This window comes from Mustela nivalis, assembly GCF_964662115.1.
Source record: "Mustela nivalis genome assembly, chromosome: 1".
Taxonomy (NCBI): domain Eukaryota; kingdom Metazoa; phylum Chordata; class Mammalia; order Carnivora; family Mustelidae; genus Mustela; species Mustela nivalis.
Window position 1 is genome coordinate 65471311 of NC_139020.1, and position 22065 is coordinate 65493375.

A 22065-nucleotide genomic window follows, 5' to 3' on the forward strand; every position below is an offset into this window, starting at 1 on the left:
ACTTCACATTTTCACATGAATTTTAGAATCAGGTTATCAATTTCTATAAGAAAAGCATCTGGGATTTTGATTAAGATTGTATTATATCTCTAGGTGAATTCAGGGAGTATCAACATCTAAATACTGAGCCATCTACCCCTTGTCTTAGCTCAGCTGGTACAACAAAATACCATACACTGGTTGGCTTATATAAGAAATTTGTTTCTCATGGTCTTGGCAGAAGTCCAAGACAGATGGCTGACTTGTATCCTCACATGATGGAAAGAAAGTTACCTGGCTTTCTGGCCTCTTCTTATAAGGGCACTAATCCCATTTATATGGGCTTTATCCTCATGACCTAATTATCTCCCAAAGGCCCCGTCTCTAAATACCATCACATTGAGGACTAGATTTCAACAGATGAATTTCAGGGGGACACAAACATTCAATTCATACCATCCATGAACAAGGTCTATCTCTCCATTTATTTAGGTCCTCTTTCTCTCAGAAAGGTTTTGTAGTTTTCAGTGTGTAGTTCTTGCACAAGTTTTATCAGATATATCAGAGATATCCCTAAGTATTTCATATTATAAAAATATTACAACTTTTTATTTTCAGTTGTGATTGCTTAACTATATATCTCTACAATTGATATCTATATATTGATATTGTATTTTGCAACCATGCTAAACTTACTTAATAGTTCTGGTGATTCTTTTATAGATTCCATTGAGTTTTCTACATAGACGATTAGGTCACATGCAAATAAAGGCATTTTAACTTTTATTCTAAACTGGATGCTTTTCATTTATTATTATTTCTTTCTACCTTATTGTACTGGCTACGACCTCCAAGACAATGTTGAATAGAATGCGTAAGAGTAGTCATCTTTGCCTTGTTCTTGATCTTAGGGAGAAAATATTTGGTCTTTTATCACTAAATATAATGTAAGATGCAGGTTTTCCATAGAATCCCTTTATGAGGTTAAGAAGTTTATTAAGCTGAGGGTTGCTGGGGGGAGGGGGTTTGGGAGAAGTGGGTGGTATTATGGACATTGGGGAGGGTATGTGTTTTGGTGAGTGCTGTGAAGTGTGTAAACCTGGTGATTCACAGACCTGTACCCCTGGGGATAAAAATATATGTTTATAAAAAATAAAAAATTATATTAAAAAAAAAAGAAGTTTATTAAGATAGAAATTTATTGAATATACTGCAAGGGAGCAGAGGCAGGACAATAAAGGAGGCTGCCTGCCATGAGGCAGTGGGGGTGGGCTCTGTAGTAAAGAGGGAGACTGAAGAGGTATGGGAATACATGGACTCTTTCCGTACCCAGTTTTAAGTATCCGACTGGTTAGCTAGGGCTTATGGATATTTTGAGGTGGGTTCCCTAATGAGCCTGTTTACATTCAGCCAGGAGGTCATTGTGGGCCTTTTTACCTTACTCAGATTTCCATTGCTTAAACCTATTGCCTAAAAGTGGCCTCTACATTCTCCCTCAGCAGATCAACAACAACAAATCTTTGGCATCTGGGCGAAGGTCTCATCTTCAGCTGCTTCATGCTGGTTGGGGGGGGTGCACGCTGTCCCTACTTTAACTTGTCAGTCCATCAGGGGTTCTGTGCAGAGCAGAGCAGGGTATTATATTAAAATGCTGACAGGAATGTGAGTGAAATTCCCTGGTGGCCAGGTCCATGGGATTTAGGGGAGGGGACCCTCTGATGGTATGGGCTGCGATCCTTGTTGAATCATAATTTGTATATGGAATTTTTGGATTCACTAAGACTTGTAGGAATGTATTTTATCTGTAGATCAAGATGGTGGCTAGATCTGCAGGAACAAAGGAAAAAAGCGGGTGGGGGAAGGTTAAAAGAAGCAATATGGCTGAGAGTCAGCCAGTGTCAGAAAAGGGTCCCAACTAAGTCCATAATGTGCATGGATTCACCCAGGACAAAGCTTCCATTGGCAACTGCTGCACACTTTGGGAATGTAAGACCTCAGGACGTTTTAGTGGGAGAAGAGAAGAAAGGGGTTCTTTGCCTTCTCAGGCATGGGCAGTCTGAACTGTTGGCCACAGGGGGAGCTGCCTTGGCTAGAGACCCTCAGTTGTCTAAGGAGTACTGGGATTAGACCTCTGAAGGGCTGAAAAGAAAAAGGAGAGGGAGGGAAGGTTTCTTTCAAAGGGCAAAAGGGGAAATCCCTTACTCTTTCCGGCAAGGGCAGTCCCATTGGATCCCCCTAAGGCTTTGTAACCTCACTGAGGAGTAACCTCTCCTGGAGGTTTTCAGTTCCCCAAGGAGTACTAGTCAGTCTATGGAGGGAAAGTTCCAAGAAATTTTCAAAGAATCCAAGGACAGTTCTAGGCTGACAGAGGGTTTCTGTATGGGCTCCACCAAATGTCGGGGAACCCAATGGGGTGGAGGCTGGTGGTGTGGGGGGTGAAAGAATTCACCAAAGACAGACAAAAGAGAAGTTTACTGAAAGCACTGCCAAGGAGCAGCAGGCAGAACAGCAAAGGAGAGGCTGCGAAGAAGTTCTCTTTCATTCCTAGTTTGCTGAGACTTTCTTTAATAGATGTGGGCTTTCACAATATTTCTTGAATAAACTTTGGTAATTTGTCTTTTTCAAGGAATCTTTTTACCTTATCAACATTGATAGGATTATTGAGATAAAGTTTTTATAATATCTGTAGAATTTATAGTGGTATCGCCTCTTTAATCCATAACATTAGTAAATTGTGCTTGCTTTCTTTTTATCCTATCAATCTGGCTAAAGGCTTATTGAGTTTATTGATAGTCACAATTAATCAGCATTTGCTTTCATTGATCTCTACTGTTGTTTTGTTATCTACTGTATTGATTTCTGCTCTGATAGTTATTACTTTCTTGTGCTTACTTTGGGTCTCATTTGCTCTTTTTGTGTAGTTTCTTAGGATGGAAGCCAAAACATTAATTTGAGACTTTTCTTCTTACAAACCTCAAGCACTATATATTTTCACCTAAATACTGCTTTTGAAGCATACTTCTCATTTTCCTTCAGTCCCAAAATAATTTCTAATTTCCCTTTTGATTTCTTTGACTCATGAGCAATTTTGAAGTGCATTATTTGGTTTCCAAATGTTATTGATTTCTTAACTAATTCTATTGTGGTTAAGAACATACTTTATATTACTTGAATCCTTTTAAATGTACTGAGAATTGTTCTATGACCTAGAATACGGTCTATCTAAATGTTCTACTTGAAAGGAATTAATATTTTGCTGTTGATAGGAATAGTGCTCCATAAAGATCAATGAGGTCCAGATGATTCTGTTGACTCCTTCTTCCATATTTTTAATTATTTTCTGTCTTCTTGATATATCCATTACTGAGAAAAAGCCAGTGAAATTTTGGACTACAGAGGTGCCTGGGTGGCTTAGTAGGTTGAGAATCCAGCTCATGATTTTGGCTCAGGTCATGATTTCAGGGTAGTAAGATGGAGCCCCAATTCCTGCTGAGTGTGGAGCCTGTCAGAGATTCTCTCTCTTCTCTCCCTCTTCCCTTGCTCTAAATAAATAAAGAAATAAATAAAATCTTTCAAAAAAAATTCTAGACTACAATTATGAATTTGTCAATTGCTCTTTGAAGTCGTATCATTTCTACTTCATGTATTTTGAGGCTCTGTTGTTAGATGCATAAATGTTTAATATTGTTATGTCTTCTTGATGACCACTTTATCATTCAAGAAATGATTTTCTTTATTTATAGTAATATTCTTTGCTCTTCAATCTATATTTTGATTGGTGTGTTAGCATGGTAAATCTTTCCCATCCTTTAATCTATTTGTATCATAATATATGAAATGTGTTTCTTGTACCTAGTATATTTCTGGCTTTCCTTTTAAAAAAAATCCTACCATTTTTTAAAATCCTCAACCATTAGTTGAGGTGTTGAGAGTATTTACAGCTAAAGTAGTTACTGATATATTTAAGTTTAAATGTATTATGTTGCTATTGTTTTTTATTTATCTCATCTCTTGCTTGTTCCTTTTTTTTCTTTTTCTGACTTCTCCTAGGGAAATTGTTTCCATTTTATCTCTTTTTGGCTTATTAACTATGCTTCTTTATTTTGTGATTGTTCTTATGTTTACAGATATGTCTTAATTTGTCATAGTCTATCTTCAGATGATACCATATCACTTCATATGTAGTATAACAATATACTTCCATATCTCAATTCTTTGCCTTTGTGCTCATTGTTGTACATTTCCTTTTACATATGCTATAAACCCCATAGGTTTTTATTTTTCTTTAAGCTGTCAATTATATTTTAAAGGAAGTTTAAATCATAAGACAAATCATTATGTAGTTGTGTCTGTGTGTGGTTTTTTTTAAAAAAAGATTCTATTTATTTATTTATTTGTCAGAGAGAGTGAGCATAGATAGACAGAGAGGCAGGCAGAGGCAGAAGGAGAAGCAGGCTCCCTGCCGAGCAAGGACCCCGATGCAGGACTGGATCCCAGGACACTGGGATCACGACCTGAGCCAAAGGCAGCCGCTTAACCAACTGAGCCACCCAGGCATCCCTTGTTTTTTTTTTTTTTTTTTTTTTTTTAATAGATCCATACTTCCTGATATCATTTCCTTATTCTGGAAGAACTTCCTTTATCATTTCTTGTAGTGCACATTTGTGAGGGATGAATTCTTTCAGCTTTTATATATGTGAAAAAGTCTTTATTTTGCCTTTGTTTTGAAAGGTACTTTCACTGGGCATTGAATTCTATGTTGAAAGGTTTGAGTTTTTTCCCAGTACTTTAAAGATGTTGTTCTACTGATTTTTTTGTTTACATTGTTTCTGAGGAGAAATCACTGCTATCCTTATCTTGGATGAAAACGTTTTACTCGTTATCTCTTCAAATATTTTTCTGTGCCCTCTAGGGTCATTATAACTACACATAATACTAGTTTCTTTCTCTAAATATTCTTGAACATTGTTCTGGGATGCAGTTTAATTGGGAATAGTTTCATCCTTTTTGTCTTCTTTTAAGATGTTAGACAAGATCAGAGCAGTGGTCAAAGTAGGATTAATTATTCCCCACTGCTAAGGCACTCCAAGCACACTACCCAATAGCCTCAGAGTTACTAGCTTTTCTCATATGACTATTGGAAACAACAATATTCCCAGCCCTGTATGAGCAGCAAGTTACTGCTCCCTCTAATCCTTTTGAGTGGTTCTTTTTCCATCTCTAGGTAGTTTCCTTATAGGCCTGTGTTGACCAGGATTCCATTTCATACTTGGTGTACTCAGTGAGGATCTCTGAAATTCTCTGTGCACTCTCCACTTTGATAATCTGTCCTGTAAACTCCAACTGCCTTCATCTCCCTGGACTTGAAACTGTCTTCTCAACTCAAGGAGTCTGCCTTCTCTCTTTTTGCACCATATTTTGGAAACTGTATCTTGATATGCCTACTTTTGTTTTGTTTTATCTCACTGAATATCAGAAACCCTTTAATAAAAATAGAGTAGTTCTGGATCATTTCCTTTTCTCCAATGAATATGTTATTTTGCTTCTGTTAGGGTGCTAGAATAAAAACAGATTATTTTAATCTAATCAGTGAAATTAATCAGTGACTGATCTGATTGGGAATTAGATTTCAATTTCAATATGACCAGGTCTATTTCTGGGCTAATTCCTAGACATAGTTTTTTAGAAGTCCCAACTGAAAGCTTAGGGTATTTGTATTAATCGGGTCCTCCAGAGAAACAGAACCAGTAATTTATGTATCAATAAAAGAGATTTATTATAAGGTTCTGTGGCTCAGGGAATTAAGGAGGCTGAGAAATTCTGTGATCAGCTGTCTGCAAGCTGGAGACCCAGGAAAGCTGGCAGTATAGTTTGAAGGCCTGTGAGCCAGAAAGTTGATGGTGTAGGTGTCAGCCCAAGTGTGAAGGCCTGAGAACCAAGAGCACCAAGGATAGTAGAAAATCAATGTCCCAGCTCAAACTGTGAGGGAGTGAAATTTCAACCTTCCTCTGCCATTTTGCTCTGTGCTACTTATAAACTGGTGAACAACTTGGAAGGAAAATTGCTCAGATTGCTGGGCTAATTCTTTTCCTCTCTTCTTTCCATAATCAGGTCTTTCATCAGACTGTAGAATGTAATACACAGCTTTTCTGGATCTTAGCAGCTGCTTTTGGTTTAGGGTTAGCTCCTCCTCACCTGCTACTTAGTAAATAGCAAATGTCTCAAGGGAAAAACAACCTAGTATGTGGGGGCACTCAATGAGTTTCTCTTCTTTATGAGCTCTTAGCTCTCAAGTTCTAGTTGCCTTAGTAGGTCTTTTATGAACTCAATTCAATTTTTAAAATCTAGCTTTTCAGGACACCTGGGTGACTCAGTCAGTTAAGCATCTGACTTCTCATTTTGGCTCAGGTCATGATCCAACTCAGGTCATAAGACTGAGCCCCAGGTTGGGCTCCACATTCAGCAGAAGTTTATTTGTTTATTTGTTTCTAAAACAAATAAATAAGACATCTTAAAAAAAAAATATATATATATAAATTAAATTTAGCTTTTCCAGATGTCCTCTATGGGAGCAAAAGTCTACTATATGCACATGCTTAATGCCTTACGTTTTCTTTTTTTTTAATGACAAGACCAAACTGTTTAAAGATAATCTTTATAGACACAAATGACAGTGAAAACAGTATAAGATATAACTACCCTTACTATTAACTATGAGACCAATTAAGATACATTATAGAATTCCTAAGTTATAAAAGACAAACCTATTATAGGGACTGGTTTTACTGTCATTATTACTGGTCAGTGTGTATTTGAAAATTGAAAGTTTCTATAAAAGTATGTATTAACACAAAGGCTAATGCTTATTCTACAGGTGTATACATGTTCAAACTAAATTTAAAATTTCTCCTTAGAAATTCACTGCAATAACTTCTATGCTAGTATTCTTTTCCTCCTTTAGTTTTCAGTCTAGGACATAGAAATCCATTTCAAAGCTATTGAGTAAAAGTTAGCATGTGTTATGGATGCCAGTAGCAAAATGTCTGCTACAGAACTTCATCATTTCTTTCCCTCTATTAGCTAATGTTTGCATTCTGAACATAGACTCGCAACTGGGTTTCTAATAAGAATTAGAGATCACAGATTTCTATAAAGTGTCTATGAGCTCATAGGTCCCTGGTCATACAGCAGCCTTTATCTGAGGATTTTAAGATCTCATTTACTTCTTACTATTTTATTAGTTTGCATTTTGTATTTCACTTGTTTGTACTCACTAGCTTCCCTTCATGCTTCTCTGCTATTTTTCCCTAGCCCTGGTGTAGTGGGAATCCCACTCCTCTCTAGTTTGGTGGACCAGATTATAGTTTTATATCCAAACAAGAGCAAAAGTAAATATGAGAACCACGAAGTGCTGGGAAGTTCACTCCTAATACCACATTTATTAAAATCATTTGTTTAAAAATGTTCGCATCTGTTGCTTGGCACTGATCCTTAAGCTTCAAGACCCCTACCTTCTTAACTAATTATCCTCATGTCAAGTAATCGGTTGTAGTTGATTGACTATATACTCATAAAACTCCCCAAATCGAAGTCCCTCAAAATAGAGGGAAAAAACTGGGATTGAATTAAAGAACTTTTCTCAATTCCACTATTAAAGAAAGAGCATTAAAAAAATAAAGAAAAGGCCTAAAAGGGAACATAGCAGATATGGTGTTGTGAGAAAGCATTGTAAGAGCTTATTTTCTCTGAAACCCTGCCCCCCGTCCCCCACCCCGCAACTGATCATGCTGCTCCTGCCACAGATGAAGACCATGTATAATTCCACAGCACAGAATAAATGAGCAAGGGGAACTGTAAACAGTCTGTCCAACCAGAAGCAATAGAGACACAATACAACCAAGACACTGCAGACCCTGTTTCCCACTGAGCTAATATAATCCACACTTGGCAAGGAGGAATTCTCACTGCAGGGCTTTCCTGCCTAAAGACACAGGTTCCCCTGGAGAAAGGCAGTGGGAGATGGGAGAGGAAGACAAAAGAAGGGAGGAAAACTATTGCTGTAGGTGAGACCCACAGTGAGAAGTAAAATTGTGTGAATTCCCTCTGCCCCAGAAATGCCAGTTTGGGAGCTCTTTCTATGGAAATGGAAACCAAAGTGTAAGGATGAATGTAAGATGTTCACTGTGACATAATTCATTGTATTAAAAAAAAGCTGGAGGAAAAACTGGAATATCTATCAATACAGAAATAATGGGAAAAATTATGGAATTTCTACAAAGAACTATTAAGTAGCTATTAAAAATAAGAAATTGGATCAATTAGACTTATATGTAAAATAATGTACATAACATAACAAATAAAATGAAACAAATAACAGTGAATGGTATATGATCTCATTTACATATGAAATAGAAAATAACTACATATTTGAACATAAAAAAGGAGTGAAGGAATTCACACTTAATTTTTTTTTTTAAGATTTTATTTATTTATTTGACAGAGAGAGATCACAAGTAGACAGGCAGGCAGAGAGAGAGAGAGAGAGAGAGAAGCAGGCTCCCTGCTGAACAAAGAGTCGGATGTGGGACTCGATCCCAGGACCCTGAGATCATGACCTGAGCCGAAGGCAGCTCAGTGGGCTTAACCCACTGAGCCACCCAGGCGCCCCCACACTTAAATTTTAATAGTGGATCTGTCAGGAAGATGGGGGGGAGGAAGTGGAGATTAATAACATTTTCTTTATAGACGACTGTTTTATTAGACTTGTTACAATGAATGTATACTGCTTTTATAATTTAAAAATGTAGTAAGTTAAAAATATAAAAAGGATTTATTGACTTCATAATTACAAGCAATGCCAGGCCCCGGAGTTCAGTGGGATGTGTAGTTCTCTGGCATTTGCTTTAAATGGATCCTGGTGGGCAGAGGTAAATAGTAACTTCTGCTCTTGAAGACAGGCCTCTCCTTGTGTCCCCCAACAACACCCAATTAAAGCATAGACTTGATAGTGTCCCTGGAGAGGGCCGGTGGCTGTGAAATGAAAACTATAGGTGCCCCTCCAAAGCCTCAGCCACGGAGCTTCCCAAGGCGCCGCCTGAGCCAGTGAGCAGCTGGCAGATGCACAGATGAGAACAGAACAGGCCTTTGGAAAAACCCCGCTACGTCAACTCCTGACAGCCTTCATTAGCTCCTGTTCCAAACTTCAGAGAATATATGCACAAGGCTGGCCTAGCCTCTGCAGGGATAAACATTACACTCTGTGGGAAAGAGGCTGCCGCCCAGTTTTAAAGAATCCCGTGCTAGCACTTTGGGGAATGTTTCTTTGAGGACCACTGGAAGCTAGTTGTGGGCTTTCCAATTGTTACACGCAGGATAGAATTAAGGCCCTGGAGGAGTGACACTGGCTCAGTATTTGCATTTGGTTTCATGCTGATAGAAGCTTCCAGAGCTTTTGAGGGGTAATAGATATATGATATTCAATAATAAAGAAAATAATGTGCAGAAGCTAGCAGCCTGTGAAGAATTAACTCTTTTGATCACTCATTCATCTTTCAGCATCTTTTCTCTTCTTGTAAAATCCTACTGTCCTCCACCAGGCCTCTTCTTCTCCCTAGTTAACCTCTTTAATAGATTTTTTAAAAAAGATTTTATTTATTTATTTGACAGGATAGAGATCACAAATAGGCAAAGAGGCAGGCAGAGAGAGAGGAAGGGAAGCAGGCTCCCTGCCGAGCAGAGAGCCCGATGCAGGGCTCGATCCCAGGACCCTGGGATCATGACCTGAGCCGAAGGTAGAGGCTTTAACCCACTGAGCCACCCAGGCGCCCCTTTAATAGATTTTTTATTCAATGTTTTCCTGATTATCATAGAAATGCTAGAGAGTTCATGGAAAAATATGGTTACCTTTTTTTAAAAAAAGTAATCACTTAGAATCCTACTGCTGACAATATTTTAGAATACTTTCTTTTTGTCTTTATACTTACTTTTTCTTTTTAATTCTTTATTTGAATTTGATTTAGTTAACATATACTGTATTATTAGTTTCAGGGGTAGAATTTAGTGATTCATTAGTTGCATATAACAACCAGTGCTCTGGGGGGCGCCTGGGTGGCTCAGTGGGTTAAGCCACGGCCTTCGGCTCAGGTCATGATCTCAGGGTCCTGGGATCGAGTCCCGCATCGGGCTCTCTGCTCGGCAGGGAGCCTGCTTCCCTCTCTCTCTCTGCCTGCCTCTCCGTCTACTTGTGATCTCTCTATCAAATAAATAAATAAAATCTTAAAAAAAAATAACAACCAGTGCTCATTACATCAAGTACCTTCCTTAATGCCCATCATCCCCCTACCTACCTCTCCTCCAGCAGCCCTCAGTTTGTTTCCTAAAGTTAAGGGTTTCTTATGGTTTTCCTCACTTTCTATTTTCATCTTATTTTATTTTTCCATCCTTTTTAAAGCAGGTCTGTGTGTAGCTTCACAAGTGTAAATGAATGTCTCACATATATACCTAATATTATAAATAAATATGAGAGAATATGTGGAGGTGGAAAAGGATTTGGGCAGTGTGTTGCTGTTGTGGTCTGCACAATTGTGGCGTGGCTATGTGTTCTGGTGTGTCAAGCTGGTATTCATATTCCTCAGACTAACTGTGACAACAGCCTTCATGCCTCAGCCCTACTTTTCTCCTTACAGCTGCCTTGGAACTCAGCAACATTTGCATGGAAAAATCCCCTTGGGTAGTTACTGGATCTTCTTTCATCCCAGATTTTCACTTGAAGATAATTGACTACATAGGATCCCAGCAGGCCACTATTCTCTTCCCTTCCCTGTCTCTTGATATTACCATTTCTGCTCCCTCTTTATTGGATCTTCTGGGTTTATCCTAACAGCATCCAAAAACAAGCAGCCATCACCAGCCTGGACACAATTAGAGAATCATCAAAATGCCCATTTGGAAAAGACACTCAATTAAGCATGCATTCTGTTCACATGTTCAGAGAAAATACTATAGCTAATGTGGTCTTTGGGAGACTCCACTTCATGGGAAAAAACCAGGAATGTATCAGATTAGAGGCAAGAAGGACCTTGTTGGTCTAGAGTCTTGCTTGTCCAATATTTTAGACACTTACCACACCGTCAGTCCAGGCCACATCTTCAGGCCCTTACCATTTCCCTAGTTAAGACACCTGCTTCTGTCTTCTCTCTCCAGGTCTCCCCAGTTACCCTTGGAGAATCAGGATGAATAGGTGGCAGTGCCAATTGACTGTCTGACATTCCAACACAAACAGATGGCAGTGGGAAAGCCCAGAGTACTATTCCCTGGGCGTTCCCATTGTCCCTCTGGAACAGGTACCCATGAGAGCAAGAGAGCAATTCCAAGCAAAAAAACCCTGGGCAGAATCTTGTCCTCCTACCAAGAAATCACTTCTCTCCATCAGAACTCCAGAGCTTCCTGCTAATCTATATCTATGCAAAGCTCCCCACTGCAGAACTGAAAACTGAATTCCTCTGAGGAATTCTTCTTCTATCACTTCTACAATGAGCTCGTCCTTATCACAAACATCATAAAGTACAGATGCTGATAGGCTTAACACCCCTATCCCCTCCCTATTTTCATGACGAACTAAAAAGGCAACATCCCTGGGGACATTTTTAAATAGGAACTTACAATATGATGGGAGAACACAAGTGGAAAGAGGCCAGGCAGTTCAGCCTATAGGTTATCAATTGGCATGATTGATCCAAACTTCTACTGTCAGTTGCCCCTCTGGTCACTGCCCAGTAGCCCAGTCAAAGCAAGCCTGAATTCTGCAGTGATGGTCTGACAGCCTCACTGCTGGGTCCTCTGTTGCCTGGCAACCCACATCTTCAGTACACCAGCCCAGATTTGGGTTCAGGTATTAAAGGGGTACTCAGACCCTCTCACCTGGCCCTACGAGGCAAAGTGGCCATGGGAAAGAGCAAGGATGCAGCACACAGTCTACAAATTTAATTTGAGATGGCTTGGCACATTCTGAGTATATGTGAGGCAAGAAGGTAGTTGGCGAGAACTGTTTCTGGTCAATCCTAGGATTATATTGAATGCATCTATTCTACCTCCTTTAGAATAGATTGCACATCTCTAGGCTGAACTGGACACAGCCAGATATTCTGGAAGCGCCTTGGACATAAACAGACCGCAAGGCCTTGCTTGGGTTGGATACACTTCCCAGGAATTGCTTAAATTTTGACCCAGTCTCTGGTCAAAAGTTACATGGTCCCCTACAACAAACAGACTGAAGTCCACTCTCTTGTGTTCTTCACAAGCTGGCCTATAGCTCTCATGCTTTATCTCTTACTGCAAACCTGCCCTGGCCTGACCCTCCTCACCTCTTCACCTCACTCAAGCCACACCAGCACTCTGGCCCTGACTCGAACACCCAATACTGAATACCAGCTCGAGTTACTCTCTTTGAGGGAATGTTCTTCCACACTATAGCTGCCAGTCAAAGCACCACACCTCCTCCAGAGCTCTACTCAAAAGACACTTCTTCCTTGGAGGAAAATAACAATCACTCCTGAAATAGCTAGTTCTCTGCTCTCCACCTGGAAACCCTGGCTAGCCTCCACGCCTTCCCCACAGTTTCATAACAGGTGTGATAATTATAGCACTCAGTATAGTTGTCATGTATAAGGCCTGTCTACATCAGTGTCAAAGGGACTATGTCTTTTATAGGCCGGTTCCTTCATGCTTCCATCTGGAATGAATCCCACCTTCATTAATTCTTCCTCACCTCTAATAGGTTCTTTGCACAACCCCTTCTGGGTTCACACCTTTAGCAGTGCTCTATTAATAGGTCTTTCTTTTTTGCAATCCATTTTCTTCAACACACACCCTCTTTCTCTTGATCCAGACATTACTAATACCCATTTTACTGTTTGCTCATTCTCCCCCTCCCTGCAAAGCAGGGTACACTGCAAGGTGGGGTTCAACAACATGGGATATTCTCTGGCTATATCATCTATCTCTGAGTACCTCATGATTATGACAAGTGCTTCAGAAAAACACCTTGAGAAGTCTAGATGGAAACCAATGCCCCATGGAAACACATAAATATTTTATCAGGCTCTGAACAAGACTCTTGCTCATAAATATTTAAACTCCTTGATAGCATAATGTTCAGTGGCTGATTAGAGTCAACTTGTACTGAGGTGGGGAGCTGAGAGGAAGAAGGAATACAACAGCAATGATAGCAGGCATTCTGCAGAGTTCCTTTTAAGGATCTAAAAACACTGAAGGGCGCCTGGGTGGCTCAGTGGGTTAAAGCCTCTGCTTCTGGCTCAGGTCATGGTCCCAGGGTCCTGGAATCCAGCCCCACATCGGGCTCTCTGCTCGGCAGGGAGCCTGCTTCCTCCTCTCTCTCTGCCTGCCTCTCTGCTTACTTGTGATCTCGTCTATCAAATAAATAATAAAATCTTTTTTAAAAAATAAAATAAAAATAAAAAAGAAATAAAAACACTGAAAATCCTCCTGAGGTCTCCCCAATTTGCACAGACATTCATTTTCCAAGTGCTCTCCCTCTGAAGTGGAAGGTTGGTCAGTGCCCATTGGAGTGGTCCTAGAGAAGGCACTCACTGGGCTGCAGGCAGGCTGCTACTGCATCACAGCCCCAGTAACCTTGTCATACTTCTCTCAGTACTGGTGGCACAAAGAAGATTTTCAAATTACGTACACAGGACTCAAGATGAGGCAGACCCTATAAGAATCTTTATGGCAGCTTTATTTAAAATAGCCCCAAACTGGAAATAACCCAAGTGCCCATCAGTAAGAGAATGGGTAAGCACATGGTAGATAGCCGTATGAAGGAATATCATCTTGGAATAAAAAGAAATGAACAGCAGATACACTCAACAGCATGGATGAATCTTGGACATCATATTGAGCAAAACAAAGTCAAATGCAAAAGTATGTCAGAGTGAATGCATTTATATGGACGTTTAAGAATGCAAAACAAGGGCGCCTGGGTGGCTCAGTGGGTTAAGCCGCTGCCTTCGGCTCAGGTCATGATCTCAGGGTCCTGGGATCGAGTCCCGCATCGGGGTCTCTGCTCAGCAGGGAGCCTGCTTCCTTCTCTCTCTCTCTCTGCCTGCCTCTCAGTGTACTTGTAATTTCTCTCTGTCAAATAAATAAATAAAATCTTAAAAAAAAAAAAAAAGAATGCAAAACAAATATAAGAAGATAGGAGTCATAACAAAGTCTGCTTCTGGATGGTAGGGATGACCAGAAAGAGACACTGGGGAAGTTTCTAGGGTTACGTTTTTTTTTTTTTTTAAACTTGTTTGGAATGTGCATTTGTCAAAACTGGCTGAACCTTTAGCACAGGATTCAGCTTCAAAACACCATGGGGTGGGGTGGGGGGCACCTGGGTGGCTCAGTGGGTTAAGTGTTTGCTTTTGCCTCAGGTCATGATCCCTGGGTCCTAGGATCGAGCCCCAAATCCACTGGGCTCCCTGCTCAGTGGGGTGCCTGCATCTTCCTCTCTTTTCCACTTGTATTCTCTCTCACTATCTCTGTCTTTCTCTCAAATAAATAAATAAAATATTTAAAAAAGAAGTGCTGTGAGGATAAAAGAAGCCACTAATCTCCAGGATCATCATTAACCTATAAATTATTGATTGGCCCAAATTACATGAAAAGACTTCTAGTATTTTACCAAGGGTTCTGAACCTTTATGGGAGTTAGTGCCTTGCTGTGTCACTTAATTATCTAATTAATTCAATAATTATTTATTAATCACTTATAATATGCCAAACAGGAACACAGCGATGAACACAACAAAAAATTTCTTGTCCTTATGGAGCTGACATTTGAGTGGGGGTATATTGGACAATTAACAAAGAAACAGCTATATTTTATAATGCCAGATAATGATAAAGCAATGAAGAAATAAAGCAGGGTCAGAGGATAGGGCGTGAGTGACAAAGGCACATTTTGGATCAGGGAAGGCCTGATCAAGGAGTCCCATCTGAAAAAAAATCTGAATGAATTAAGGACAGAAGCAGTGCAAGTATCCGAAGAAGAGTGTTCAGGCAGAAGGAAGAACAAGAGAGGGAAGAGTGACTGACTATGAGGTCAAACAGGTCAGATTGCATAAGGCTTTGAAAGGTAAACCTTGGAAGAAAGTGGATTTTATTCAGAGTGTGAAGAGAACCATTAGAGAGTGTTAAGCAGGAGAGAAATATAATCCAACTGATGTATTAAGAATGGTAAAAAGAAGGAAATTAAGACATCTGCCCAATTCCTAGGGAAGGGTCAGAATAAGATCCAGATTTTTTCCCCTTCGAAATCTTAATAACCTTTACACATCTATTTCTTTAAAAAAGAAAAAAGATTTTATTTATTTATTTTAGAGAGAGAGCGCAAGTGGGGCAGGACAGAGGGAAAAGGAGAGAAACTCTCAAGCAGACTTTCTGCTGAGGACAGAGCACGACGTGGGGCTCGATCTCATTACTCTGAGATCATGACCTGAACTGAAACCATAAGGACTGCACCACCCAGGTGCCCCCACGCATCTATTTCTTAACCACCTTCTGATTCAAGCTCTGTTTGGGGCCAGATCACATATTTCTGGATTTCAAACTCTGATTTTCATTAACAAGTTTATACCTCAAGATAAAAATTGAGGTAGGTAACTTCTCTGTATGTTGGAAATTTTTTTCATAATAAACTGTTCTATTTAAACAAAGGAGAAGTAGGGGTTTGCATCCTTTATCAGGCAAAATTAATCAGCAACTAAATATGAATGTTATAATTCTCAACAACTTTCTGTAAAATAAAGGTTCTGATTTTTAATTAAATGTGGAACATTCCTTCCAATCATTTCAAATCCAACTTCTCTGCCCAAGTGAGTCAATGTTCCACTGTCTCTGGCTAGTCAGAGCCTTGGTGCTTCTTTCTTCTCTTCCCGCTGCCCCCAATGACTTTCTGGAGAGCTACAAGTAAATGTGAATTTGTGGGGGTGGGAGGGCAAACTCCTTCAACCTCATCTGGAAATGCCCTTATGTTCAGACAACACAAAAGGAAACATTAAAATCCTCAGCAGGAAACAAACTGTAAGCATCTATTGTCCTCCTGAGAGAATCTCCTTCCCTTAATCATTATTTTCCCTCTTTTGAGAGCCTTCTAGTCTGGAAGTCTGTGGCCTCATCCCCTTCACCCCTAAGATTCCCCTAGGCCACAATTCTGCTTTCACTAGACTTGACTTTCTCTATCCCCAGGCTACCATAACTCAGCCTCTGACCAGGTCCAACTTAGACTTTATTGAGGGAGAGGGGGAAGCTAAAAGCTGGTGGTAGAAGAGGAGGTGAAACGAGCACTCCAGAGACAATGGTGGCCCTGAAGTGGAATTAGGCTGCCAAAATGGAGACCAGAGAGCCCCCACCCCCACACTTCCAGAACCACAACTCAAGTAAAGCCTGCCAACGCATTTTATTCTCCAGAACTCAAATGGACTTGCTGCTACCCAAGCCCACAAGAAGGCTTTCTGTGCTGAATATCGCCATTGATGGAGAAAAATTAATTTTCCTTTGCAGGCCTTGCTACTTAATACGACTACTCAACAATTTTTCCAGCTTTTAATCTATACCCGAAAATGTTTTGCTTTTACTTAGGGATGCCATAATTTAAGTCCTCTACCAAGAAAGACATTTCATTACAGGCTAGGATATAATTTGCCTGCTATTCATGCATGCTTGTACCTAGAAAACCAACAAAGGGAAGAGTAAGCGCATGCCATGACCTCTCTCCCCACAGATTTCTATTCTGCAATGTTAACAAAACTTAACTTTCAAAACAAGGTTCATCTTTGACAGAAGCACGAGTATACTTAGTTAAACACCATGCAAACATCTAAGAGGTGGCCTCTAGGTACGTTGGAAACGGGCACTTGCTGGGGTACCAGGATGCTGCAGTTCCCGGGCGATTCTTTCTGCCCAGAACAAGGCATTTTGACAGGCAATGAAACCTTCTCTGTTCGGGACCTCACATTCGCGGTGAGGGAGCCCATCCCCCACTGGCCAGCCTCCCTGCACCCTGGGGAGAACACTGGGAGACAAGCTCCGTGGGGAGGCTGTGGAAAACTGTTTCAGGGTCTCTCAATTTCAGCAGCGTGTCGCTCACTGAACAAAACTGAACAGCCGGAGGCCCCTGCCCACCAAGGACCAGTACCCTCCCCACGCCTCTGTGGAAGTTGCCGCCGGCACTCCCGGTGAGCGACGTCGGGCTCGCCTCCAGTTCCGAAGACAGCTTCTTAACCGTTTCCAAAGAAACCACCCAGATTCTGGAAAGGAGAGCAAGCTCTTCCCCTTTCCACTTCTCGCAGGTAAGTGTTTGATGTTTTGTGGATACATAGTGTCCACAGAGAGGTCCTACAAAATCCCGAATTTGGGATCCTCGAGGGCGCGCTGCTCACCTCACCAGGTCTCCGACCGCCGAGAAGCGCCAAGCCCGCGTCTGGCGGCGGGATGCCCGCGGTCCCCGGGTCTCTCGCGGGTTCGCGGGGCTGGAAAGGACCTGAAGCGACGGGGGGCAGGGCAAGGGCCCGGGCCAGGGCGGGCGGCCGCGCCCATCGCCGCGCCGGGGGCCGGGCGTGGAGGCGGCGGGACGGCGGAGCCCGCCTCTGCGGTCTGCGAGGGGCGCGCGCTGCCCTCCCTGGCCGCCTCCGGCCGGGGCGCTGCTGGGGCCGCGCCTCCCGCTCCTCCCCTGGCGCCGCCCCGCGTGGCGCGCCCGGCCCCTGCTCAGCCAGGGAGGCCCGCAAGGCCAGGGCGCGCGGACCCGCACACCACACGCGCTGCGCTCTCGGTCGACCCGCGGCCGCAGGGGCAGCCCTGCCTCCGCCCATCCGGCTCTGAGACCCTCGGTCCCTCTGCGCCCCGGCCCAGCGGGCGGGGTCCAAACTGGCCAGGAACAGACGGGAAGGTTTCCACGGGAAAGTTCCTTTTTTATTTCTGGGGTGGAGTCACCAAGTAGTGTGCTTATTTTATGCTCTCTAGGTTTTCAAAAGTCTTTACCTTGAGTTCGTACTTATTTTATAATCAGAAAGACAAGGGCGTTACTTTTATCAGGAAAGCTGAAAGTAAACCACAAACGAGATGTCCATCCATTCAAAGATGTGTGAGCCTCCGTGCTTAAGACACCCCGAAGAAGTCATTGGTTGGGAGATCTGGAAAGGGTCTCGGGAATCTTTTAGACTTTTCATATTTCCATTTATTCTATTTTAAAAATCTCAGACGTATTTATGCTGGTTGGGAAATGCCACACATTTACGAGTGCCTTGAGGAAACCCTTGGCTGGCCAGGGGACAAGGGAGGAAAGCCAGGTGGGGCCGCTCCCACCCCAACCAGACGGTGGTGACATTCCTAGATGTCTCATACGTGAAGTTAATTACCCAGAAGAATCCTTTTCACAGGAAGGGTTCTACCCAGGAGGAAAGTAAGAGGAAACACGGATAGCCAAGGGTTATCTCAATGAAGCTGAGCAAAAAGCCAGATTGTCTAAGAACAAGAACTATGTCTTAGATTTTATTCAGGATTCTTTCTGGAGTTCTCATTCCACAGCTCCTGATGCTTTCATTTGGAACATGAAGAAACCGAGGAGGACGCATTTGACCCTCTTCCTTGGGTGTTGCTATAGTTAAGAAGGCTTTTGGGTTCATCTTTTCCTTAGGACAGAGGATTTCAGAGAGCAGAACTAGATCTTTGGTTCTATAGTTCTACATTGAGGATGTCTTTCTGATCTCTGTGGGGCTTTAATTTTACCTCATAATTTCTCTATGCTTTTAACTCATAATTCTCATCATTCCCTCTACATTCTGCAAGATATTGCAATCTTTCTTTGAATGTGTCTCCCACTTCCAATCTCAGCGTTCTCTTTCTCAGAATGTAGTATTCCCAACCCCTCACTTCCAGGCCCAGAAGGTCTTCCATCTTCCACCAAGGTACCCTATTTACCTCAGATAGGTTTCTGGAATCTTTCCCCTCCCCTGCGTGCCCACACTGGTGCTCTTGTCAGACTTTTATTACCTTGGGCTGAATCATTTTAATAGTTTCTTAACTGGTTTTCTTGCATCCTTTCTCTCCTCACTCCCAACAAAGACCCAAGAATGCCACTCTCCTGACAGAACTTTCCTCCTACCTTTACCCCACCCCCAACACACAAACTTGCAGTAACTCCCTCCTGCAACTGGAATATAAACTACTTTCGCAATCCCTTCTGTCCACTCAACACCTGTGTTTGTTATACTAAAGTAGGTCAATTGCTATTCTTTGAATGCCCCTTGGATTTTTAATGCCCCTGTTTATTTTGCTCAGTCTCCCCTTATTCCAGATTTCCCTTTATCCTCATCTTTGCCAGTTGAATTTCTCCCAAGCCTTCCCGATCCAACTCAACTGCCTACTGCTTCAAGGAAGTCCTTCCAGATCTTCCCTGTCAGATATGTGTGATCAATTAATGTCTATTCCGTGCTCTGTGTTTCTGTTACACCACTAAGTTCACCTGTATGTTACAGCTGGTTGTGTCCTCTGGTCTCCTCACTGTCAGGACCTGCAAGGCAAGGTATATTTCTGACTCATCTTCATCCCCCATAGCAATTGGCCACACACACATTTTAAAATAAATAACTATTCTTTGGTTGTATAAAAACTTTGTGCTTATTGTAAAAGTTCAAGTGCATAAAAGTATAAGGAAGGAAATAAACTCCCACACCCTGAAATGGCCACTGTCAGTATTTCAGTGATCATATATTCATGCATCTCTTTATGCACATGTCCATCTATATATGTCCATGTGGGGTCATTTCATGTGTGCTGAGTTTTCTTTCAGACCCACTCTTTTTAAATCTTTTCTTACCTGACTCTCCTCCTCACTATTCTCCCTCACTCTCAACTATTTAAAAAGTTAAGCAGGTGAACACAACTTCATATATATATATATATATACAGTTGTTTTTGTTTTTTATTTATTTTACAAAATGAGGTATCACAGTATATATATACTTCTCTGCTTCTTGTTTTTCTCAGGAAGTAGTACGTCTTAAAAATCTTTTCAACTCAACTAGTATTGCTTTAACTCATTTATTTTAGAGAATGCATAATGTTTTAGATATACCAAAATTTATTCACAGGTTCTTCTATTCATGGCAGAATCATTTTTTTTTTTAAATTGCCACTGCCATGAGTGTTTTGGTAAGCATCTTTATATGTATATCCAAATGCCTTGGTACTTTACTTTCTGAAGGATTAATTCCTAGGTATGGGATTGATCTATTTATAATGCTAACAAGTTGTCTTCTAGAAGGTTGTAATGATTGGCTCTGTATAACTTCAGCCATTTTGACAGGTGAAGAGAGGTAGTTTGTTGTTCTGTTACTTGTATTCTCTGACTAGTGGTGAAGCTATTCTTTTTCCCCTTTAGACTTTCTATTCTGTAATTTCTTATTCATATAGTTCATTCATTTTCCTTCTTGAGTTACTGGTCTTTTCAAAGTGTAAGAATTTCTTATACATTACAGATAGTAACTCTTTAATATATTGTATGTGTTGCACATACTTTCCCCAGTCTCTTCTCTTTTAACTTTTTTTGGCATTTTAACAATCAGCTACAACTTATTCAAGTTGACATCAAGTTAATTTCATATGCCTTATGATTAGAGACAATACAGTGCTTAGGAAACTATACTGGATTTTGCAACATCTTCAGAATCTAATTTTCTATTTCAGTATTTCACAGTTTATTCAAGAATTTGACATATCATCCCGCTCCTTAATGCCATACTTAGTCACTATTAATCCATTTTTCCCATTCACAAATGTACTTGTGTTTATATTATAGCACAAATTTTCTATATATTATTATCTGCCAGAGTCACATTAAATTAGATAATCAAATCTGGTTTACAAAGTGTTAACACATTTAGTAGTTATCATTTATCTTTTTTTCTACTCCAGATTCACTCCTTTGGGAAAATGCTTCCTGCTTTCCCTTCCATGCAATTCTAGAGACCTGTCAATCTTGGAACCCCACGCTTTGACCACAGTAGTGGTAATAACCTGTACTAGAACAAATGGATTCCCTGATGCAGGAATTTGAATCTTGAATTTTAGGCTGACATGTCTTAAAATGACTGTCCTTAATTCCAGGCACTAAAATCCTCAGATCTACCCTGTAGCTTTTAATTTTATCTATTTTATTTTTTCTTAGTGGTTGCTCTGGGCATTGTAATTAACATCTGAACTTAAAATAATCTATTTGGAGTAATACCAACTTAATTTTCATAGCATACAAAAATTTTGTTCCAGTATAGTTCCATTCCCTCCTTTCTCCTTGGTGCTATTATTTTCACACAAATATTATTTATTTCTATACATTATAAGCCATCAACACAGTTTTATAACTAATTACTGTTTTAAGCAGTTATCTCTTAAAGAGTTACAAATGTTTTTAAAAGAGTTATGTTTAAGAACACCTGGGTGGGGACGCCTCGGTGGCTCAGTTGGTTAAGCAGCTGCCTTCAGCTCGGGTCATGATCCCAATGTCCTGGGATCGAGTCCCACATCAGGCTCCTTGCTTGGCAGGGAGCCTGCTTCTCCCTCTGCCTCTGCCTGCCACTCTGTCTGCCTGTGCTCACTCTCACTCCTCTCTCTCTGACAAATAAATAAATAAAATCTTAAAAAAAAAAAAAAAAAGAATACCTGGGTGGCTCAGTTCATTAAACATCTGCCTTCAGCTCAGGTAATGATCTCAGGGTCCTGAGCTCAAGCCCCACATCTGGCTCCTTGCTTAGCGAGGTATCTGTTTCTCCCTCTCCCCCTGCTCATATTCTCTCCCTCTCTCTCTCTCTCAAATAAATAAAATCTTTTAAAGAAAAGAGTTATGTTTATACTGTTTTACACATTTGCCTATGAAGTTAAGTTTACCAGTGCTCTTTACTCCATGTGGATTCCAGTCACTTTCTAGTATCCTTCTATTTTAGCCTTCGGGACTCCCTTTAGCTGTGTAAAACCCTCAGAATAGGAAAAACCTGCATGGCCCCTGAGGGGCAGGTCTGCAAGCCACAAA

The 22065-nt window shown here is 41.0% G+C and overlaps 1 protein-coding gene across 1 annotated transcript in view; it reads right to left on the reverse strand.

Moving 5' to 3' along the window:
* Window positions 1-17632, reverse strand: part of GPR156 (G protein-coupled receptor 156) — a 100648-nt gene extending 83016 nt beyond the window's left edge. The window contains exon 1 of the mRNA XM_082711923.1: window positions 17423-17632. The gene's annotated coding sequence lies outside the window, so the exon portion shown is untranslated. The remainder of the gene's footprint in view (window positions 1-17422) is intronic.
* Window positions 17633-22065: the final 4433 nt, after the last annotated feature.